Source organism: Aotus nancymaae, unplaced genomic scaffold (assembly GCF_030222135.1).
Source record: "Aotus nancymaae isolate 86718 unplaced genomic scaffold, 86718_ANA_hifiasm-v0.15.2.pri h1tg000019l, whole genome shotgun sequence".
Classification (NCBI taxonomy): Eukaryota; Metazoa; Chordata; class Mammalia; order Primates; family Aotidae; genus Aotus; species Aotus nancymaae.
In genome coordinates this window covers 52,815,799-52,838,056 of record NW_026988431.1, presented here as the reverse complement: position 1 = coordinate 52,838,056, position 22,258 = coordinate 52,815,799, and the positions used below count along the sequence as shown (strand labels likewise).

Genomic DNA, 22,258 nt, shown 5'->3' with positions numbered 1-22,258 from the left:
GTGCTTTGACTGCTCTGAGCTGGGCAGCTCATTTCTCTTGCAGGCTTGAACCCAAGCTGGGGCCATGAATATTCCCAGGCACTAAACAAAGATGTTAGAATTGTTACCCAAAATGCGGAAAGAAACTGGCACCAGCCCTGAGCCAAATTCCTGAATCTTTCCTGTAAACTCCATACCATGACACCCTTGACAGGGACATACCTAAGCAGAACATCCTTTTCTCTCAGTGCCTAGCCAAGCATAGGCTACACCACGAGATCAGTTCCCCTAATGAACACTGGACCAACCACCCTGGAGCTTGGTGCTTCCTTCTTTGGAGTCCCAACAAGTCCCATTTTCATAGAGACTAAGGCACTCCCATATGGGAATTCCTCTGCCACACTTTTGGGGCAACTCCAGCTGGAGGTTCAGCCTGAGGAAATGAGAGCCAAACCCAATTCTAGTATATTCATCACAGATATGATTAAATAAAGGCAAACAACCTAGATGTCTCTTCGGGCTGCTCTACGAAAGCACCAAAGCCATGATGACTTACAAACATTATTTCTCACCTTTCTGGAGAGTAGAAGTCAGAGATCATGGCCGCTTTCTGGTTGCTGAAGCTGGCTACTCACTGAGTCGTCACAAGGTAGAATGAGAACAAACTCACGCTCGGACCTCCTTTAAGACAATGTAGGCTGGGCGCGGTGGCTCACACCTGTAATCCCAGCACTTTGGGAGGCCACGGCGGGTGGATCACGAGGTCCCATGTTTGTCCTGATGGGCAAATCATTCCTCCAGTGCAAGGGCAAACAGCCTTCATGGGAGGATGGAGGACCTTAGGCCTAGGGGCCTCAGAGGCAAGTTGTCTGCACAGCCCTTTCCTGAGACCGTCCTGGTCAATATGGTGAAACCCCGTCTCTACTAAAAATACAAAAAAATTAGCTGAGCACTGTGGTGCGTGCCTGTAATCTCAGCTACTCAGGAGGCTGAGGCAGGAGAATTGCCTGAACCCAGGAGGCGGAGGTTGCGGTGAGCCGAGATCGCGCCATTGCACTCCAGCCTGGATAACAAGAGTGGAACTCCGTCTCAAAAAAAAAAAAAAAAAAAAAAAGACAGTGTAGATACAATGTGGCGGCTCTACCCTCAGGACCTTATCCATCCTTAATAACCTTCCAAAGGCCCCACCTTCTAACCCCACCCCCTTAGAAGGATAGAGTTTAATTATGTAAATTACATTCAGTTCATAGCTCATCAACAGGATAGATTAAATGAGGGTACAACCAAATAGCATACCCACACAACCAATGAAAAATAATTTAGAACCTGATACAAACAAACTCTGCCAATTCTGAGACAAGAAGGGGCTCCAAACACTGCCTATGTGACAGTAATAATGAATTATTATTGTTAACTGTTTGGGGTATTCTTTTTTTTTTAAAGTTCTTTTTGAGGCCCAGTGTGGTGGCTCATGCCTGTAATCCCAGCACTTTGGGAGGCCAAGGTGGGTGGATCACCTGAGGTCAGGAGATTGAGACCAGCCTGGCCAACATGGCAAAACTCCATCTCTACTAAAAATACAAAAAATTAGCTGAGCGTGGTGGCAGGTGCCTGTAATCCCAGCTACTTGGGAGGCTGAGGCAGGAGAATTACTTAAACCCGGGAGGTGGAGGTTGCAGTGAGCTGAAATCTCACCATTGTACTCCAGCCTGGGCAGCAGAGCAAGATTCTGTCTCAAAAATAATAATAATAAAAAAAAAGTTCTCTTTGAACAATACAAACTAGAATACTTAATGACTGTTAGTGAAATGATTACCCTGGCCATGCACAGACAGTTATCTAAGACCGCAATAGGGATGCAGGGCATCAGCACAATCTCTCTTCTTTTGTGTTCCTCTCAACTGTTTCACAAAAGCTTCTCCACTCACTCCCTCCACTCCCCCAGATGGAGTCTCACTCTGTCACCCAGGATGGAGTGCAGTGGAATGATCTCTGCTCACGGCAACCTCTGCCTTCCGGGTTCAAGTGATTCTCTTGCCTCAGGCCCCCAAACAGCTGGGATTACAGGCACCCACCACCATGCCTAGATAATTTTTGTATTTTTAGTAGAGACGGGGTTTCACTGTGTTGGCCAGGCTGGTCTCAAACTCCTGACTTCGTGATCCACCACCTTGGCCTCCCAAAGTGCTAGGATTACAAGCATGAGCCACGGTGCCCAGCCTTTTTTTTTTTTTTTTTTTTATCTTTTTCTTTTTTTCTTTTCTTTGAGGTGGAGTTTCACTCTTGTTGCTGAGGATGGAGTGTAATGGCAAGATCGCAATTCACTGCAACCTCCTCCTCCTGGGTTCAAGCGTTACTCCTGCCTCAGCATCCCAAGTAGCTAGTAGTGGGATTTCAGGCATTTGCCACCACACCCAGCTAATTTTGTATTTTTAGTAGAGATGGGGTTTCTCCATGTTGGTCAGGCTGGTCTCAAGCTCCCAACCTCAGGCAATCCACCTGCCTTGGCCTCCCAAAGTGCTGGCATTACAGGCATGAGCCACCTGCCCAGCCTCTCCCAGAGTTCTGATCAGCCCTGTTAAGAGCTCCTAATTTCTTCAAAGCTTTGTATTTCCCTCTTTTGAATCTGTCCAAGTTCAGCCAGAGACAGGGACAAGCATCTGCTGTATTACCTCCTTTATCCCTCAATTTCCTGGGAGGATGGTATGCCTGACAGTCTTCTTTATTTTTCTTTTTTTCATTTGAGTCAGGGTCTGGCTCTGTCACCTAGGCTGGAGTGCAGTGGTGGGATCTCAACTCATTGTAACCTCTGCCTTCTAGGCTCAAGTGATCCTCCCACCTCAGCTTCCAGAGTAACTGGGACTATAGGTGTGTGCCACCACACTGTGTAATTTTGTAATTTTTGTAGAGATGGAGTTTCCCCATGTTACCCAGGCTGGTCTCAGTCTCCTGGGTTCAAGTGATCTACCCACCTTGGACTCCCAAAGTGCTGGGATTATAGGCATGAGCCACTGCACCCAGCCTGTCACCCTTATTTTACAGAATAAACTGAGGATCAGGAAAAGTATTTGCCTAGGGTCACAGCCTGGGCAAGTGGCAGAGCTGAGAATTAAACCAAGCCATGTAGATCCACTCAGAATCCTCTGCCCCATGCAGTCTCCTGCTCTGCTACAAGCCATGTTTGTCCTGATGGGCAAATCATTCCTCCAGTGCAAGGGCAAACAGCCTTCATGGGAGGATGGAGGACCTTAGGCCTGGGGGCCTCAGAGGCAAGTTGTCTGCACAGCCCTTTCCTGAGAATACCACCAACCCATCCCCTTCAGAGGAAGAGACAGTATCTGTTTGTCTAGCCTGTTTATTTCATTAGATAAATTTAATGATAGCAACACACTGTAATAACTTATCTTCTGCATAACTTTTTCCTTTTACAAAATTTAAATTTCCATTTAAACAAAAACTAAGTCACTCGGCCAGGTGAGCGGCTCATGCCTGGAATCTCAGCACTTTGGGAGGCCAAGGTGGGTGGATCACCTGAGGTCAGGGGTTTGAGATCAGCCTGGGCAACATGGTGAAACTCTGTCTCTACTAAAAATACAAAGTTAGCTGGGTGTGGTGGAGTGTGCCTGTAGCCCCAGCTATTTGAGAGGCTGAGGCAGGAGAATCACTTGAACCCAGGAGTGGAAGTTGCAGTGAGCCGAGATCGTGCCATTGCACTCCAGCCTGGGCAACAAAAGCAAAACTCCATCTCAAAATAAAACAACAACAACAACTAAGTCACTCAAGGATATGCACTTTGACAGAGTGACCTACCATCCTTCCTCCAAATCTGTCCTCCAGGGCCTCCCTGAAGCCCACAGTCTGGAATCAATGCAGGGCAATAATCCTGGCTAAATGGGTGGTGTCTGACCACAGGACCCAGTGTGGACAGTTCTGCTACAGTGGGCCATCACCATTTATTCTCCAGCAGGGTCCTATGACAATCTATGAAATGTGCCATGTGGCAAGTTTAGGCCTCAATAAAGGAATGCACAATCTCCTCACCATTAGCCTTTCAGACTAACACCCAAGTTAACAAAAACAGGGGCCCAAGGGAAGGAGTGCTCAAAAAACATGGACAAAGTAGAGTTCCAAGGATCAAATGTCACTCAAACGATGACCTATGATTTCTCTTTTATGCTACACATTATTCCAAACAAGATGTTTCAATTAATAAATGACAAATTTTCAAAGAAAGCTCTAAAATTATAATAACCTCCAAAAATAAATAATTGGATTAAAAAATCTCAATTATTTTAAAAGTTACACCAGACTGAAGACGTATGATTTTATGACTGATCCCCAAACTCTGCCATGAAGACAAATTTAGAGGTTGAACACTCACCATAAATATCTCCCTCTTCATCCTTCTTCCTTACAACATATGATTTAGGTTCCAGCAACACAGGTGTCATAAAATATTTTAATTCAAACCCTGATATTTCTGAAGGGAAAAAGAAACATCTGTCCAAAAAATGGAAGCATATAAAATACTTCAAGTCATCGTTACTTTTAATCAGAGAACATAACGTATTATGCAGTAGTTGCAAAGATCCGATGTGCTACAACTATGCTATTCTGTAATCCTTTACCTGAGACATTCCAAGAGTATACAAATTACTGTTTTAAACAGGGATCTCAAAGAATCTTGATGATCATACTGAATAAACATGAACAAATATGTACAAAAATTAACCAAATAAAAAAAATTTAAACTACCCCCAAATTGTCTGTATTAAGTGTTAAAATCCAAGATATGTCCTCCATAGGCTTCTATTAAAATAAATGACAGTTTCGATGTTGCTCAATGAAAGAAGCAAACATAATGTGAACATTTTGCTGTCAGTGATGGACTAAGGTTTATTATCCTTAATTAATAAAGAGTAGAGCCTGGCGTGGTGGCCCCCATCTGTAATCCCAGCACTTTGGGAGGCCGAGGCGAATGGATTACTTGAGGTCAGGAGTTTGAGACCAGCATGGCCGACATGCTGAAACCCCATCTCTACTGAAAATACAAAAATTAGCCAAGTGTGTGGCACATACCTGTAATCCCAGCAACTTGGGAGACTGAGGAACAAGAATCACTTGAACCTAGGAGATGGATGTTGCAGTGAGCCAAGATTGCACCACTGTACTCCAGCTTGGGTGACTGATAGAGTGAGAATCTATAAAAACTAAACTAAAATAAAAATAAAGAGTGGATGCAAACCAACAGGAAACAGGTAAACACCTGAACAGAAAAGTGAGCACAGGTTATGTTCATCAGGTCACAAAGAAAGATAATGTTTTTAAAAGAAAAATAAGCATTTGTTTATCAAAAATACTAAAGATGCAATTTAAAATTTCACCTATCAAACAGCACATTTTGTAGATTTTTTAATTGTCATCTAATTATTTTCTTTTTTGGATTTAATTTTTTTTTTTTTTTTGAGACAGAATTTTGCTCTTGTTGCCCAGATTGGAGGCCAATGGCATGATCTTGGCTCACTGCAACCTCCACCTCCCAGGTTCAAGTGATTCTCCTGCCTCAGCCTCCTGAGTAGCTGGGATTACAGGCATGCGCCACCATGCCCAGCTAATTTTTTTGTATTTTTATTAGGGATGGGATTTCACCATATTGACCAGGCTGGTCAGGAACTCCTGATCTCAGGTGATCCACTAGCCTCTGCCTCCCAAAGTGCTGAGATTAGAGGTGTGAGCCACTGTGCCTGGCTATTAAAATATGTTTTTTGAGATGAGGTTGTGCTCCATCACCTAGGGTATAATAGAGTGGTATAATCATGGTTCACTGCAGCTTCAAACTCCTGAGGTAAAGCAATCCTCTCACCTCAGCCTCCAGAGTAGCTGGGACTACATACGGGTGTGTGCCAGCATGCTTGGCTAATATATATATTTTTAATTTTTAGAGACATGAGGGTCTCCCTGTGCTGCCAGCTGGCCTCAAACTCCTGGGCTCAAGGGATCCTACCACTTCAGCCTCCCAAGGTGTTGGGAATGGAGGCGAGGTGTGGTGGCTTACGCCTGTAATCACAGCACTTTGGGAGGCCAAGGCAGGTGGATCATGAGATCAGGAAATCACAACCATCCTAGCTAACATGGTGAAACCCCATCTCTATGAAAAGTACAAAAAATTAGCCAGGCATGGTAGCACATGCCTATAATCCCAGCTACTTGGGAGGCTTAGGCAGGAGAATTGCTTGAATCCAGGAGGCAGAGGTTGCAGTGAGCCAAGATTGCACCAATGCACTCCAGCCTGGGTGACAGATTGAGACTCCATCTCGAATAATAATATTACCAGGAATAGGCTGGGTGAGGCTGCCCTTGCCTGTAACCCCAGCACTTTGGGAGGCTGAGGTGGGTAGATTACTTGAGGTCAGTCAGGAAGTTGAGAACAACCTACCTAACATGGAGAAACTCGGTCTCTACTAAAAAAAATACAAAATTAGCTGAGTGTGGTGGCATAAGCCTGTAATTCCAGTACTCGGAAGGCTGAGGCCCAAGAATCACTTGAACCCAGGAAACAGAGTTTGCAGTGAGCTGAGATTGTGCCACTGCACTCCAGCCTGGGTGACAGAGTGAGACCCTGTCTCCAATCAATCAATCAATACCAAGAGTGAAGAGCTTTTTAAAACAGTTATACCTGAGGCTGGGTGCAGTGGCTCATGCCTGTAATCCCAGCACTTTGGGAGGCCGAGGCAGTTGGTTCACTTTAGGTCAGGAGTTTGAGACCAGCCTGGTCAACATGGTGAAACCCAGTCTCTACTAAAAATACAATAATCAGCCGGGTGTGGTGGTATACACCTATAATCCCAGCTACTTGGGAGGCTGAGGCAGGAGATTTGCTTGAACCCTGGAGGCAGAAGTTGCAGTGAGCTGAGACCATACCACTGCACTCCAGCCTTGGTGACAAAGCAAGACTTCATATATAAAAAAAAAAAGTCTGGAAATTTTTCTTTCCTTAAAAATAAAGACGAGCATCTTGCTTTGTTGACCAGGCTGGTGTTGAACGCCTCACCTCAAATGATCCTCCTGTCAGCCTCCCAAAGTGTTGGGATTACAGGTATGAGCCACCACACCTGGCCTAGCCTGGAAACATTTGCACCTGATCTAAGAGGTTGTGTTAAGTGTCTTTAATGTTCTTTTATATTCTGAGCTGGGCACTGTGGCTCATGCCAGTAATCCCAGCACTTTAGGAAGCTGATGGAGGCAGGTCACCTAAGGTCAAGAGTTTGAGACCAGCCTGACCAACATGGCGAAACCCTTGTCTCTAATAAAAACACAAAAATTAGCCAGGCATGGTGGTGTGCGTCTAATCTCTGATACTCAGGAGGCAGGAGAATCGCTTGAATCCAGGAGGCAGAGGTTGTGCAGTGAGCCTAGATCTCTCTCCATTGCACTCCAGCCTGGGCAACAAGAAAAAAACTCCATCTCAAAAAAAAAAAATGTTTTTTATGTTCTGTCTTTATTCATCCATTCTACAAAAATAAAAACTGGATATTACAGGGATGGTTTAGACAAGAAACTGAAATAAGTGGATCCTCTTTCCAAGAACAGGCTTTATGCCTGTAGCCAAAAGATTGCAAAGTGAGACGGCGAGGTGGCTCAGACCTATTATTCCAGCACTTTTGGAGGCTGAGTTGGATGGATCGCTTGAGTCCAGGAATTCAAGACCAGTCTGGGGCTGGGCGCGGTGGCTCACACCTATAATCCCAGCACTTTGGGAGGCCGAGGCGTGTCGATTACGAGGTCAAGAGATCAAGACCATCCTGGTCAACAAGGTGAAACCCTGTCTCTACTAAAAATACAAAAATTAGCTGGGCATAGTGGCATGTGCCTGTAGTCCCAGCTACTCGGGAGGCTGAGGCAGGAGAATGGCTTGAACCCAGGAGGCGGAGGTTGCAGTGAGCTGAGATCATGCCATTGCACTCCAGCCTGGGTAACAAGAGCGAAACTCCGTTTCAAAGACCTGTCTGGGCAACATGGCAAAACCTCATCTCTATAAAATATACAAGAAAAAATGTACTTGTAGTCACATCTAGGAGGGAGGCTGAGATGGGAGGATTATTCCAGCCCAGGAGATTGAGGATGCATTCACCGGAGACTGCACCATTGCACTTCATGCACTCCAGCCTGAGTGACAGGGTGAGACTCTATCTTAAAAAAAAAAAAGAAAAGAAAAAAAGACAAAAGATTGCAAAGTAAATAAATATACTGTTGTTTAAATTTAAAATAAAGTGTTTATACATATATTTTATTTTCCATATTCATTCACTTCTTCAATAACTAAATATCTACTATTTCCTAGCATATAAAATAAATATATACAGCTCCTAAAAACATGGTGCAAGTCCAGGAACATTGGCTCACACCTGTAATTCCAGCACTTTGGGAGGCCACGGTGGCAGGATTATGTGAGCCGAAGAGTTTGAGACCAGCTTAGGTGACACAGGGAGATCCTGTCTCTACAAAACAATTTTAAGAAAATTAGCTGATCATGGTGGCATGCACCTGTGGTCCCAGCTAATTGGGAGGCTGAAGTGGGAGGATCATTTGAACCCAGGAGCTTGAGGCTGCAATGAGCTATGAGGCTGGGCGCAGTGGCTCGCACCTGTAATCCCAGCACTCTGGGAGGCCAAGGTGGGCAAATCACCTGGGTTCAGGAGTTTGATACCAGCCTGACCAATATGGTGAAACACTGTCTCTACTAAAAATATAAAAATTAGCCGGGCGTGGTGGGTGCCTGTAGTCTCAGCTACTTATGAGGCTGAGACAGGAGAATTGCTTGAACCTGGGATTACTTTTATTTCTTCATTAAAAAAAAAAAGAGTGTCACTCACTGTCACCCAGTCTGGAGTGCAGTGGTGAGATCTCAGCTCACTGCAATCACTTCCTCCCAGGTTCAAGTGATTCTCCTGTCTCAACCTTCCAAGTAGCTGGAATTGCAGGCATGCACCACCATCCACGGCTAATTTTTATAATTTTAGTAGAGATGAAGTTTCACCATGTTGGCCAGGCTGGTCTTGAACTTCTGACCTGAAGTAATCTGCTGGCGTCAGCTCCCCAAAGTGCTAGGATTACAGGCATGAGCCACTGAGTCTGGCCTAAGATTATTTTTATAATCAGAAGAAATATTACTTAAGTTTTTGTTAGTCTCCCCAACTTTTCATGTGGAAATGCTACTAAATTGATAATCAAAAACATGATTGTGACAGAAAAGGCCTTTGGTGCTACATGAGCACTTGGAGGTCACTCAGTAAGATAGAAACTCAGTTTCTGTGGAGAAGGGACTACAGTGACACAGAATAAACCTTAGAATGACTGAATTTCCTCTGCAGGATAAACCACAGGGGAGTGCACAGCACCCCAGTCACCCATGGGTGGGGGGACACCAAGAGACACAGCAGGGAGGAGGGGGGCAGGGCAGAGCTGGGGGAATGCTCTGGAAAGGTCAGAGTCTGGGTTGATCCTGTTCAGATTTCTGACTTCTTTGTGCTCATCCTCTATCAGAGCTGCTCACACTGTCTCCTTTTCTCAGACCCTAGGGCTTAAGTGATGAGTTGTTATTGAACCAGAGACCAGGGTGCACAGGACAAGCACCTGTGTTAAAAGGTGCTGTATCCTAGAACCACAGGGGACACACAGTGGTTTCATTCCATCAAATAAATTCTTTTTGGATGGTGTAAATACAGGATTTGATGTAGAGTCTTAAGTTCGGCTGGGCATGGTGGCTCACGCCTATAATCCCAGCACTTTGGGAGGCCGAGGCAGGTGGATCAAGAGGTCAAGAGGTCGAGACCATCCTGGTCAACATGGTGAAACCCTGTCTCTACTAAAAATGCAAAAATTAACTGGGCATGGTGGCACATGCCTGTAGTCCCAGCTACTCGGGAGGCTGAGGCAGGAGAATTGCTTGAACCCAGGAGGCGGAGGTTGCGGTGAGCCAAGATCAAGCCATTGCACTCCAGCCTAGATAACAAGAGCAAAACTCTTGGCCGGGCCCGGTGGCTCACGCCTATAATCCCAGCACTTTGGGAGACCGAGACGGGTGGATCATGAGGTCAAGAGATCGAGACCATCCTGGTCAACATGGTGAAACCCCGTCTGTACTAAAAATACAAAAATTAGCTGGGCATGGTGGCACACGCCTGTAGTCCCAGCTACTTGGGAGGCTGAGGCAGGAGAATTGCTTGAACCCAGGAGGCAGAGGTTGCAGTGAGCTGAGATCACGCCATTGCACTCCAGCCTGGGTAACAAGAACGAAACTCCATCTCAAAAAAAAAAAAAAACCAAAAAAAACCCAAAACAAGAGCAAAACTTTGTCTCAAAAAAAAAAGAAAGATTCTTTTTTTTTTTTTTTTTTTTTTTTTTTTGAGACGGAGTTTCACTCTTGATACCCAGGCTGGAGCGCAATGGCGCGATCTCGGCTCACCGCAATCTCCGCCTCCTGGGTTCAGGCAATTCTCCTGCCTCAGCCTCCTGAGTAGCTGGGATTACAGGCACGCGCCACCGTGCCCAGCTAATTTTTTTTTATTTTTGTATTAGTAGAGACGGGGTTTCACCATGTTGACCAGGATGGTCTCGATCTCTTGACCTCGTGATCCACCCGCCTCGGCCTCCCAAAGTGCTGGGATTACAGGCTTGAGCCACCGCGCCCGGCCAGAAAGATTCTTAAGTTCAAAAGTTCAAATTTTGATAGGAAGACCTATATAAAACAATTTATTTACTTTTTGACATAAGGTCTCCGTCTGTTGCCCAGAATGAAGTGCAGTGGCATGATCAGGACTCACTGCAATGTTGACCTCCCAGGTTCAAGTGATCCTCCCACCTTAGCTTCCTGAGGAGCTGGGACTATATGTGCTGTCATCACACCTGGCTAATTTTTTTTATTTTTATTTTTATGTGGAGATGAAGTCTCCCTATGTTGCCCAGGCTGGTCTGGTACTCCAGGACACAAACGATCTTCCTGCTTGGGTCTCCCAAAATGCTGAATTGCAGGTGTGAGCCACCAAGCCTAGCCTTGAATTCTTAAAATCATCTGTAGCACATGTGAATAGAGTTTGTGAACTGTACACAAACTTTAAAGTCATAATATGCATTAACCTAAGAACATTGTAGCAGAGTTAGCCTTTTGCAGGAATATCAGCCAGCCAGTAAATATTCACTAAACAATGACTCTTTTCAGGGCCCCCGAACTGTATACAAAGACATAGATTCCTTAGTAGTTGTCAATATCCCATTAATTATGATCATTTGAATAGAAGGTGCCTCGGGGTGAGGGGTTATTAATTCCAGTATCTGATTCAGACAATACTAACCCCCAGGCAATCTGGCGCCAACCCCATTTGTACTGTAAGCTATTGTTGCCAATTCTCTCTCAGAAACACTTTAGAAACATAATCCCTGGTAAAGAACAGCAGAAAGCTACACTACAGGTAAAACAAAATATCAATTCCAAATGTAAACTGTTTGACAATAAAAAAATACAATTTAAATAATAGTAGGAATGGGCTGGGCAGGTTGGCTCATGCCTGTAGCCCCAGGACTTTGGGAGGCCGAGATGGGCAGATCACTTGCGATCAGGAGGTTGAGGCCAGCCTGGCTAACATGGAGAGAAACCCGGTCTCTACTAAAAAAAATGACAAAAATTACCCAGGTGTACCTGTAATCCCAGTTACTCAGGATGCTGAGGCCTGAGAATCACTTGAACCCAGAAAGCAGAGTTTGCAGTAAGCTGTGATTGTGCAACTGCACTCCAGCCTGGGCCACAGAGTGACACCCTATCTCTAATAAATAAATAAATAATACCAAGAGTGAAGAGCTTTGAAAAACAGATATATGTGAGGGTGGGCAAGGTGACTTGTGCCTGTAATCCCAGAACTTTGGGAGGCCGAGGTGAGTGGTTAAGCTGATGTCAGGAATTTGAGACCAGCCTGGTCAACATGGTGAAACCCCGTATCTACTAAAAACACAAAAATTACCTTGCATGGGAGATACCATAATCATGAAGGTGGTTTTCCCAGGGCGAGGCTCATCCACTGCACTCTCGATGTGCTGACCCGTGTGATTTCCCCAAATGTGGGAAACTGGACTGCAAAATTTGTGGTAATGGGGGACTGTGTTTGTGCATTCCCCTGATAAAAAATAAATAAAAATAAATTTAAAAGTTAGCCAGGTGTAGTACATGCCTGTAGTTCCAACTACTTGGGAGGCTGAGTGAGAAGACTTGCTTGAACTCAGAGGCAGAAGTTGCAGTGAGCTGAGATCAGGCCACTGCACTCCAGCCTGGGCAACAGAGCAAGACTCCATATCAAAAAAAAAAAAAAAAAAAAAAAAGGCTGGAAATTTTTCTTTCATTCGAAATAAAGATGGGGATCTTGCTTTGTTGACCAGGCTGGTGTCCAACTCCTTGCCTCAGATGATTCTCCTGTCAGCCTCCCACAGTGTTGGGATTACAGGTATGAGCCACCACACCTGGCCTAGCCTGGAAATATTTGCACCTGATCTGGGAGGTTGTATTAAGTGTCTTTAAAGTTCTTTTACATTCTGAACTGGGTGCTGTGACTCACGCCAGTAATCCCAGTACTTTGGTAAGCCAAGGGAGGCAGATTACCTAAAGTTAAGAGTTTGAGACCAGCCTGGCCAACATGGTGAAACCCCGTTTCTATGAGAAATACAAATATTTGCCAGGCATTATGGTGTGCATCTGTAATCCCAGCTACTCAGAAGGCTGAGGCAGGAAAATCCCTTGAACCCAAGAGGCAGAGGTTATGCAGTGAGCCGAGATCTCTCACCATTGCACTACAGCCTGGGCAACAAGAGCAAAACTCCATCTCAAAAAAAAAGAAAAGAAAAGAAAAGAAAAAAGATCTTTTACATTCTTTCTTCATTCATCCATTCTATAGAAATCAAAACTGGATATTACAGGGATGATTTAGACAACAAACTGCAATGGGTGGACCCTCTTCCCAAGAATGGGCTTTACACTTGTAGCCAAAAGATTGCAAAGTGAGACAAGGCAATGTGGCTCACACCTGTAGTCCCATCTAGGAGGGAGGCTGAGATAGGAGGATCATTCCAGCCCAGGAGGTTGATGACAAATTCACCCAAGACTGCACCACTGCACTTCATTCACTCCAGCCTGAACCACACGGTAAGACTCTATCTCAAAAACAAAACAAAAAAAATTGCGAAGTGAATATCCTGTTGTTTAGAGTTGGGCATGGTGGCTCACTCCTTTAATCCCTGAACGTGGAGTGTCCGAGGTGGGCAGATCATGAGGTCAAGAGTTCGTGACTTCTCTGGCCAATATGGTGAAACCCTATCTCTACTAAAAACACAAAAATTAGCTGGGTGTGGTGGCAGGCCCTGTAGTCCCAGCTACTCAGGAGGCTGAGGGAGGAGAATCACTTGAACCTGTGAGGTGGAGGTTGCAGTGAGCTGTGATTGTGCCACTGCACTCCAGCCTGGGTGACAGAGTGAGACTCCATCTCACAAAAATATATATATAATATATATATTTTTTACATAAAAATATGTATATATACAGTTTAAATTTAAAATAAAGTGTTTAGGCATATATCATATTTTATTATTTTCCACATTAACTCACTTCTTTAATACTAAATGTCTACAATTCCCTAACATATAAAATAAATATATACAGCTTCTAAAAACATGGTACAAGGCCAGGCACAGTGGCTCACATCTACAACCCCAGCACTTTGGCAGGCCACAGTGGAAGAATTACGTGAGCCCAAGAGTTTGAGACCAGCCTAGGTGACATAGAGAGATCCTGCCTCTACAAACAATTTTAAGTAAATTAGCTGATCATGGCAGCATGCACCTGTGGTCCCAGCTACTTGGGAGGCTGAAGTGGGAGGATCACTTGAGCCCAGGAGCTCCAGGCTGCAGTGAGCTATGATTATGCCACTGCACTACAGCCTGGGTGACAGAGTAAGATCCTGTCTCAAAAAATAAAAAATAACAAAATAAAACACGGTAGAAAAAATGACTGATATGCTAAAATACTGATAATACATTTAGATGAAAAGGAAGATTAGAACAAAATGTTCAGTACCTTCACATCTTAGTAAAGTATGCCTTGTTGCATATCACTAATTAGAAATCCAACAGGAGTCTACTACAAAATCCTAACAATTCCTCCCAGACATGAACTAACAGATAATTTTATTTTCTTCCTTCTGCTTTCCTTGGATTCTGCAAATCTTCTAAAACTAAGATTACTTTTATTTCTTCTTTTTCTTCTTCTTTTTTTTTTTTTTCTGAAACAGAGTCTCACTCACTGTCAGCAATGCTGGAGTGCAATGGGGGCCATCTTGGCTCACTGCAACCTCTGCCACCCTGGTTCCTGCCTCAACCTCCCAAGTAGCTGGAATTACAGGTGTGTGTCACCACACCTGGCTAATTTTTGTATTTTTTGTAGAGACGAGGTTTCACCATGCTGGCCAGGCTTATCTTGAACTCCTGGCTTCAAATGATCTGCCTGCCTAGGCCTCCCAAAGTGTTGGGATTACAGGGGTGAGCTACCTCATCTGGCCTAAGATATTTATTTATTCATTTATTTATTTATTTTTGAGACAGAGTCTTGCTCTGTCACCAGGCTGGAGTCCAGTGGTGCAATGTCCGCTCACTGCAACTTCCCAGGTTCAAGTGATTTCCCTGCCTTTGCCTCCTGAGTAGCTGGGACTATGGGAGAATGCCACCATGCCCAGCTAATTTTTATTTTGTATTTTAGTAGATACCGGGTTTCACCATATTGACCAGGATGGTCTCAATCTCCCGACCTCATGATCTACCTGCCTCTGCCTCCCAAAGTGCTAGGATTACTCGCATGAGCTGTAGCACCCAGACAGATCATTTTCATAATCAGAGGAATCTTTCCAACTCTTCTTGTGGGAATGCTACTAAATGCATAATCAAAAAATGATTGTGACAGAAAAGGCCTTTGGTGCTACATGAGCACATGGAGGTCACTCAGAGACAGAAATTCAGTTTCTGTGGAGAAGGGACTGCAGTGACACAGAATAAACCTTGGAAAGACTGAATTTCCTCTGCACAGCACCCTTGTCACCCGGGGGTAGGGGGACACCAGGAGACACAGCAGGGAGGAGGTGGGCAGGGGAGAGCTGGGGGAATGCTCTGGAAAGGTCAGAGTCTGGGTTGATCCTGTTCAGATTTCTTACTTCTTTGTGCTCATCCTCTATCAGAGTTGCTCACACTGTCTCCTTTTCTCAGACCCTAGGGCTTAAGTGATGAGTTGTTATTGAACCAGAGACCAGGGTGCACAGGACAAGCACCTGTGTTAAAAGGTGCTGTATCCTAGAACCACAGGGGACTCACAGTGGTTTCATTCCATCAAATAAGTTCTCTTTAGATGGTGTAAATACAGGATTTGATGAAAAGAGTCCTGAGTTCAAATATTAGAATTTGGTAGCAACATATAGATACAATGGTTTATTTAGTTTTTGGGATAGGGTCTCCTTCTGTTGCCCAGACTGGAGTGCAGTGGCACAATCACCACTCACTGTAACCTGGACCTTCCAGGTTCAAGTTGTCCTCCCACCTTAGCTTCCTGAGTAGCTATGACTGCAGATGCTATCACCACACCTGCTTAATTTTTGTGTGTGTGTATAGATGGCATCTCCCTATACTGCCCAGGCTGGTCTCAAACTCCTGGACTCAAATGATCTTCCTGCTCGGGTCTCCCCAAATGCTAGAATTGCAGGTGTGAGCCACCCTGTCCAGCTCTGAATTCTTACAGTTATCTGTAGCACATGTGAATAGAGTTTATGAACTCTACATGAACTTTAAAGTCATCATAGGCATCCACCTGACAACATTGTAGCAGAGTTAGGCTTTTGCAGGCATCTCAGCCAGTCAGTAAACATTCACTAAACAATGACTCTTTTCAGGGCCCTGTGCTGCATGCAAAGATGCAGATTTCATAGCAGTTATCACTATCCCATTAATTATGGTCATTTTAATAGAAGGTGCCTGGGGGTGAGGGGTCATCACCTCCAATATCTAATTCAGACAATGCCTACTCCCAGCCCATCCAGCACCAACCCCATAGGCACTCTAAGCCATAGTTGCCAATTGCCTCTGAGGAACACTTGAGAAATCTACACCCTGATAAAGAACAGCAGAAAGCTATACTACAAAACCAAGCTACATATCAATAGCAAATGTAAATTTTCTTTTTTCTTTTTTTTTTTTTTGAGACGGAGTTTCGCTCTTGTTACCCAGGCTGGAGTGCAATGGCGCGATCTCGGCTCACCGCAACCTCCGCCTCCTGGGTTCAGGCAATTCTCCTGCCTCAGCCTCCTGAGTAGCTGGGATTACAGGCATGCGTCACCATGCCCAGCTAATTTTTTGTATTTTTAGTAGAGACAGGGTTTCACCATGTTGACCAGGATGGTCTCAATCTCTTGACCTCGTGATCCACCCGCCTTGGCCTCCCAAAGTGCTGGGATTACAGGCGTGAGCCACCGCGCCCGGCCCGCAAATGTAAATTTTCTAATTGTCTGACAAGAAAAAAATGCAATGTAAATAACAGCAGGAATGGGCTGGGGGTGGTGGCTTATGCCTGTATCCCCAGCACTTTGGGAGGCTGAGATGGGTGGATTACTTCAGGTCAGGAAGTCCAGACTAGCCTAGCTAAAATGGAGAAACCAGTTCTCTACTAAAAAAAACCCAAAAAACAAAAATTAGCTGAGCATGGTGGCATGGGCTGTAATTCCAGTTACTCAGGAGGCTGAGGCCAGATAATCACTTGAACCCAGGAAGTGGAGGTTGCAGTGAGCCGAGATTGTGTCACTGCACTCCAGCCTGGGTGACAGAGTGAGACCCTGTCTCCAAAAAATAAGTCAATAAAGAAATAATACCAAGAGTTAAGAGCTTTTAAAAACATATATGTGAGACTGGGCATATTGGCTTATGCATGTAATCCTAGCACTTTGGGAGGCTGAGGTGGGTGGATCACCTGAGGTCAAGAGTTTGAGACCAGCCTGGCTTACATGGTGAAACCCCATCTGTACTGAAAATACAAAAATTACTCAGGTATCATGGTGGGTGCCTGTAATCTCAGCTACTCAGGAGGCTAAGGCAGGAAAATTGCTTGAGCCCATGATTTGGATGTTGCAGTGAGTCGAGATTGTGCCGTTGCACTCCAGCCTGCACAAGCCCGACTCCATCTCAAAAACAACAACAAAAAAATAGGCCGGGCACAATGGCTCATGCCTGTAATTCCAAAACTTTGGGAGGCCTAAGCAGACAGATCACAAGGTCAGGAGTTTGAGACCAGCCTGACCAACATAGTGATACCCAGTTTCTACTTAAAATATATAAAAATTAGCCTGGCGTGGTAGTGTGCAATTGGAATTCCAGATACTCAGGAGGCTGAGGCAGAAGAATCACTTGAACCAGGGAGGCAGAAGTTGCAGTGAGCCGAGATTGTGCCACTGCATTCCAGCCCAGGGGACAGAAGGTCAGGAGTTGGAGATCAGCCTGTCCAGCTTGGTGGTGGGTACCTGTAGTTCCAGGTACTATAGAGGCTGAGACAGGAGAATCACTTGACTGGGGAGGTGGAGGTTGCAGTGAACCAAGATTACATTACCGCACTCCAGCCTGGGTGACAGACTGAGACTTTGTCTCAAAAAAATTTTTTTTTCTTAGAGGCAAGATCTTACTATGTTGCCCAGGCTGGTCTTGAACTCCTGATCTCAAGGGATCCTCCTCCCTTAGCCTCCCAAAGTGCTGGGAGTGCAGGCATGAGCCCCCATGCCCAGCCAACAGAAACATTTTTAAAATGAAATGTTACCTAATAATCACCAAGGACTTAGAATTATTTTCATATATAGCTGGAAAATATGGTGTTTCTTTAAAAAAAATTAGTGTTTTGTTTTCTCTAGATATCTATTTTATTTTTGTTTTATTTTATTTATTTGAGACAGAGTCTTGCTCTGTCACCTGGGCTGAAGTGCAGTGATCTGATCTCAAGTCATTGCAACCACTGCCTCCCAGGTTCAAGTGATTCTTCTTCTTCAGCCTCCCAAGTAGCTGGGACTACAGGCATGTGCCACCATGCCAGGCTAGTTTTTGCATTTTTTTTTAAATTGCATTTTAGGTTTTGGGGTACATGTGAAGAACATGCAAGATTGTTGCATAGGTACACACATGGCAGTGTGATTTGCTGCCTTCCTCCCCATTACCTATATCTGGCATTTCTCTCCATGCTATCTCTCCCCAACTCCCCACTCCCCACTGTCCCTCCCCTACTTCCCCCGACAGACCCCAGTGTGTGATGCTTCCCTCCCTGTGTCCATGTGTTCTCATTGTTCAACACCCACCTATGAGTGAGAACATGTGGTGTTTGATTTTCTGTTCTTGTGTCAGTTTGCTGAGAATGATGGTTTCCAGGTTCATCTATGTCCCTAAAAAGGACACGAACCCATTGTTTTTTATGGCTGCATAGTATTCCATGGTGTATGTGTGCCACATTTTCCCTGTCCAGTCTGTCATTGATGGGCATTTGGGTTGGTTCCAGGTCTTTGCTATTGTAAACTGTGCTGCAATGAACATTCGTGTGCATGTGTCCTATAGTAGAACGATTTATAATCCTTTGGATATATACGCAGTAATGGGATTGCTGGGTCAAATGGAATTTTTTTTTCTAGGTCCTTGAGGAATCGCCACACTGTCTTCCACAATGGTTGAACTAATTTACACTCCCACCAACAGTGTAAAAGTGTTCCTATTTCTCCACATAGTTTTTGTATTTTTAATAGAGATGGGGTTTCACTATATTAACCAGGCTGGGCTTGAAATCCTGACCTCATGATCCACGCACCTCAGCCTTCCAAAGTGCTGGGATTACAAGTGTGAGCCACCACACCAGTCCTCTAGATATGTTTTATAAAAATATGTAAAGGGCTAGGCATGGTAGCTCATGCCTGTAATCCCAGCACTTTGGGAGGCTGAGGCGGGCAGATCGTGAGGTCAGGAGTTGGAGAACAACCTGAACAACGTGGAGAAACCTAGTGTATTCAAAAAAATTGCCAAAGGTTTATGTGTGTTTTAGAAACAGAACAGTAGGCATAAATTTATAGTTGATGCCAGAGCCTACACTTGGCAACTGACATCCACCTGACTTGCTCTGAAACTGATCTAATAGTCCCATAGGGAGTTTTTTTTTTTTTAATTAAAATCTTATGACTGGGCATAGTGGCTCACATCTGTAATCCCAGCACTTTGGAGGCTGAGGTGGGTGAATCACCTGTGGTCAAGAGATCAACACCATCTACTTGGGAGGCTGTGGTAGGAGAATTGCTTGAACCCAGGAGGTGGAGGTTGCAGTGAGCTGAGATCACACCACTGCACTCTAACCTGGCCAACAGAGCAAGACTCCATCTTAAAAAGAAAAATTAGAAACTTACCCTTCTGATCTAAAAGCTGGAAAAGCTATACTTGTTTTATCTGAGCTCCTCCTCAGCAAAAGACCTCCAGGCCTCTCAAAAAGTATCAAAGACCTGGACTCACCAGCCCATTGGCTCCAGACAGTGAGATGCCTGGCCCTCATTCATCACGACTGCTTCCTTGTCCCTCCTGTGTTCCTGTTTTCCCACACATGGTTGCATTTCTTTCCTGCTATATAAACCCCTAGTTTTAGTTGGTCAGGGCTTATGAGTTGGAGATTGATCTTCCACTTCCATGGCTGCAGCACCCAATTAAACTCTTCTCTAGCAAGACTCCCCTCTCAGTCACTAGCTTTCTGTGCTGTGAGCAGGACTCCGGCTGAAACCCTGGCATTGTCGTAACAGCTGAATGTCTGCAGAAAGACATATACCACAGGATGCATGAAAAGTTCCAAGTTCTTTTGGAAGGCATCTTAGCAAAAAGGATCCCTAAAACTTACCTTACTAGCCAGGTCCAGAATTTTAAGTAGAACCTCCATACTGCTCAATCCCCTTCCCACTTCCCACCAACCCTGCTCACATCCCTGCTCACTCCCCACCATGCCAGCTCACTCTCCCATTTGGTATCCTTTTGTGTGATATCTCTTTTCCCTCTGTTGGACACTATGGGCTGTAAAGTATGTTCCTTGGTCTAAAGAAATGCAAGCCAGTGGTTCTACATGGTATACTATATCTTTTATTTATTTTTATTTTTTTTGAGAAACAGGGATAGTTTGACCTCCTGTCTTTCTATTTGCATGCCCATTATTTTTTTCTCTTGCCTGATTGCCCTGGCCAGGACTTCAAATACTATGTTGAACAGGAGTGGTGAGAGAAGGCATCCTTGTCTTGTGCCAGTTTTCAAAGGGAATCCTTCCAACTTTTGCCAATTCAGTATGATATTGGCTGTGCGTTTGTTATATATGGCCATTATTTTGAGGTATGTTCGTTCAATATCTAGTTTATTGAGAGCTTTAATTATAAAGCATTTTTGAATTTTATTGAAGGCCTTTTATGCATCTATTTAGATAATACTGTTGTTTTTGTCTTTAGTTCTGTTTATGTGATAAATCACATTTCTTGATTTCCATATGTTCAGCTAACCTTGCATCCTGGGGATAAAGGCTACTTGATCATGGTGGATAAACTTTTTGATGTGCTGCTGGATTCAGTTTGCCAGTATTTTGTTAAGGTTTAGGTTTTTGTTAATTTTCTTCAAAAATATCAGCCTGAAGTTTTCTTCTTTTGTTCTGTCTTTGCCAGCTATTGGTAGGAGGATGATGCTGGCTTCTGAGACTGTCAGGGAGCAAGCAGTCACTTTTCCTCAAGTTTTTGGAAGAGTTTCAGCAGGAATGTATCTAGCTGTTATTTGTACATCTGGTAGAATTCACCTGTGAATTTGTGTTGTCCTATGATGCTTTTTGGTTGGTAAGGTATCAATTAGCTGGGCGTGCTAGTGCACACCTGTAATCCCAGCTACTCAGGAGTCTGAGGCAGGAGAACCGCTTGAAGCTGGGAGGCAGAGGTTGCAATGAGCCAAGATCGAGCCACTGCACTCCAGCCTGGGTGACAGAGACTTCATCCAAAAATAAAAATAAAAAAGGAGAGGGCCGGGCGCGGTGGCTCATGCCTGTAATCCCAGCACTTTGGGAGGCAGAGGTGGGTGGATCACGAGGTCAAGAGATCGAGACCATCCTGGTCAACATGGTGAAACCCTGTCTCTACTAAAAATACAAAACATTAGCTGGGCATAGTGGTGTGTGCCTGTAGTCCCAGCTACTCAGGAGGCTGAGGCAGGAGAATTGCCTGAAACCAGGAGGCGGAGGTTGCGGTGAGCCGAGATCGTGCCATTGCACTCCAGCCTGGGTAACAAGAGCTAAACTATGTCTCAAAAAAAAAAAAAAAAAAAAGGAAAAGAATAAAGAATAGAAGTTTATTTGGCTTGGAGGCTGAGGAGTCTAAGATCAAGCGACCACAACTTGTCAGGGCCTTCTTGCAGTGCCATACCATAGCAGAGGGACAAGTGTGCACAGGACACTGAGAGTGCAGGGAAACAACTTACCCTTTTATCAGAAGCCCACTCCCTGAATAACCCAATCTACTCTCCGGATACCAACATTAATCCATTCATGAGGGCAGAGGCCTCATGACCTAATCAAGTCTTAAAGGCCCTACCTCTATTCTTTTCTTTCATTTTCTTTTCTTCTTCCCTCCTCTCCCCTTCCCTCCCCTCCCCTTCCCTCCCCTCCCCTTCCCTTCTCTTTTCTTTTAGATGGAGTTTTGCTCTTGTTGCCCGGGCTGGAGTGCAATGGCATGATCTCCACTAACTGCAAACTCCACCTCTAGGATTCAAGTGATTCTGCTGCTTCAACCACCAAAGTAACTGGGATTACAGGTGCCCAAGATCACACCCGGGTAATTATTGTGTTTTTAGTAGAGATGGGGTTTCACTATGTTGTCCAGGCTGTTCTTGAATTCCTGACCTCGGGTGATCCACCCACCTCAATCTTCCAAAGTGCTGGTATTACAGACATGAGCCACTGTGCTTGGCCAGGTCTCACCTCTTAATGCCATCACAATGGCAAATTTCAACATGAGTTTTGGAGGCATTCAAACCACAGCACTTACCTTGCCTTGTTCTTCTGAATCTCTTGGGATGTCTTCCCAAATTGTTTCATTTCTTTGTGGAAGGGATAAAAACAAATAGTTGTGGTTTATCATCAAACATCAGAATTCAGAATGATTTATTTCCTTTTTCTTCTTTTTTTCTT

General features: G+C 44.6%; 1 non-coding gene and 1 pseudogene across 1 annotated transcript; both read left to right on the top strand.

Moving 5' to 3' along the window:
• The window catches only part of LOC105713587 (tubulin beta chain-like), a 37,393-nt pseudogene that overhangs the window by 10,424 nt on the left and 4,711 nt on the right, over window positions 1–22,258 (top strand).
• LOC135275987 (U1 spliceosomal RNA) lies at window positions 11,986–12,149 on the top strand. Its single transcript, XR_010343563.1, has one exon. It is a non-coding gene; the product is annotated as a U1 spliceosomal RNA (small nuclear RNA).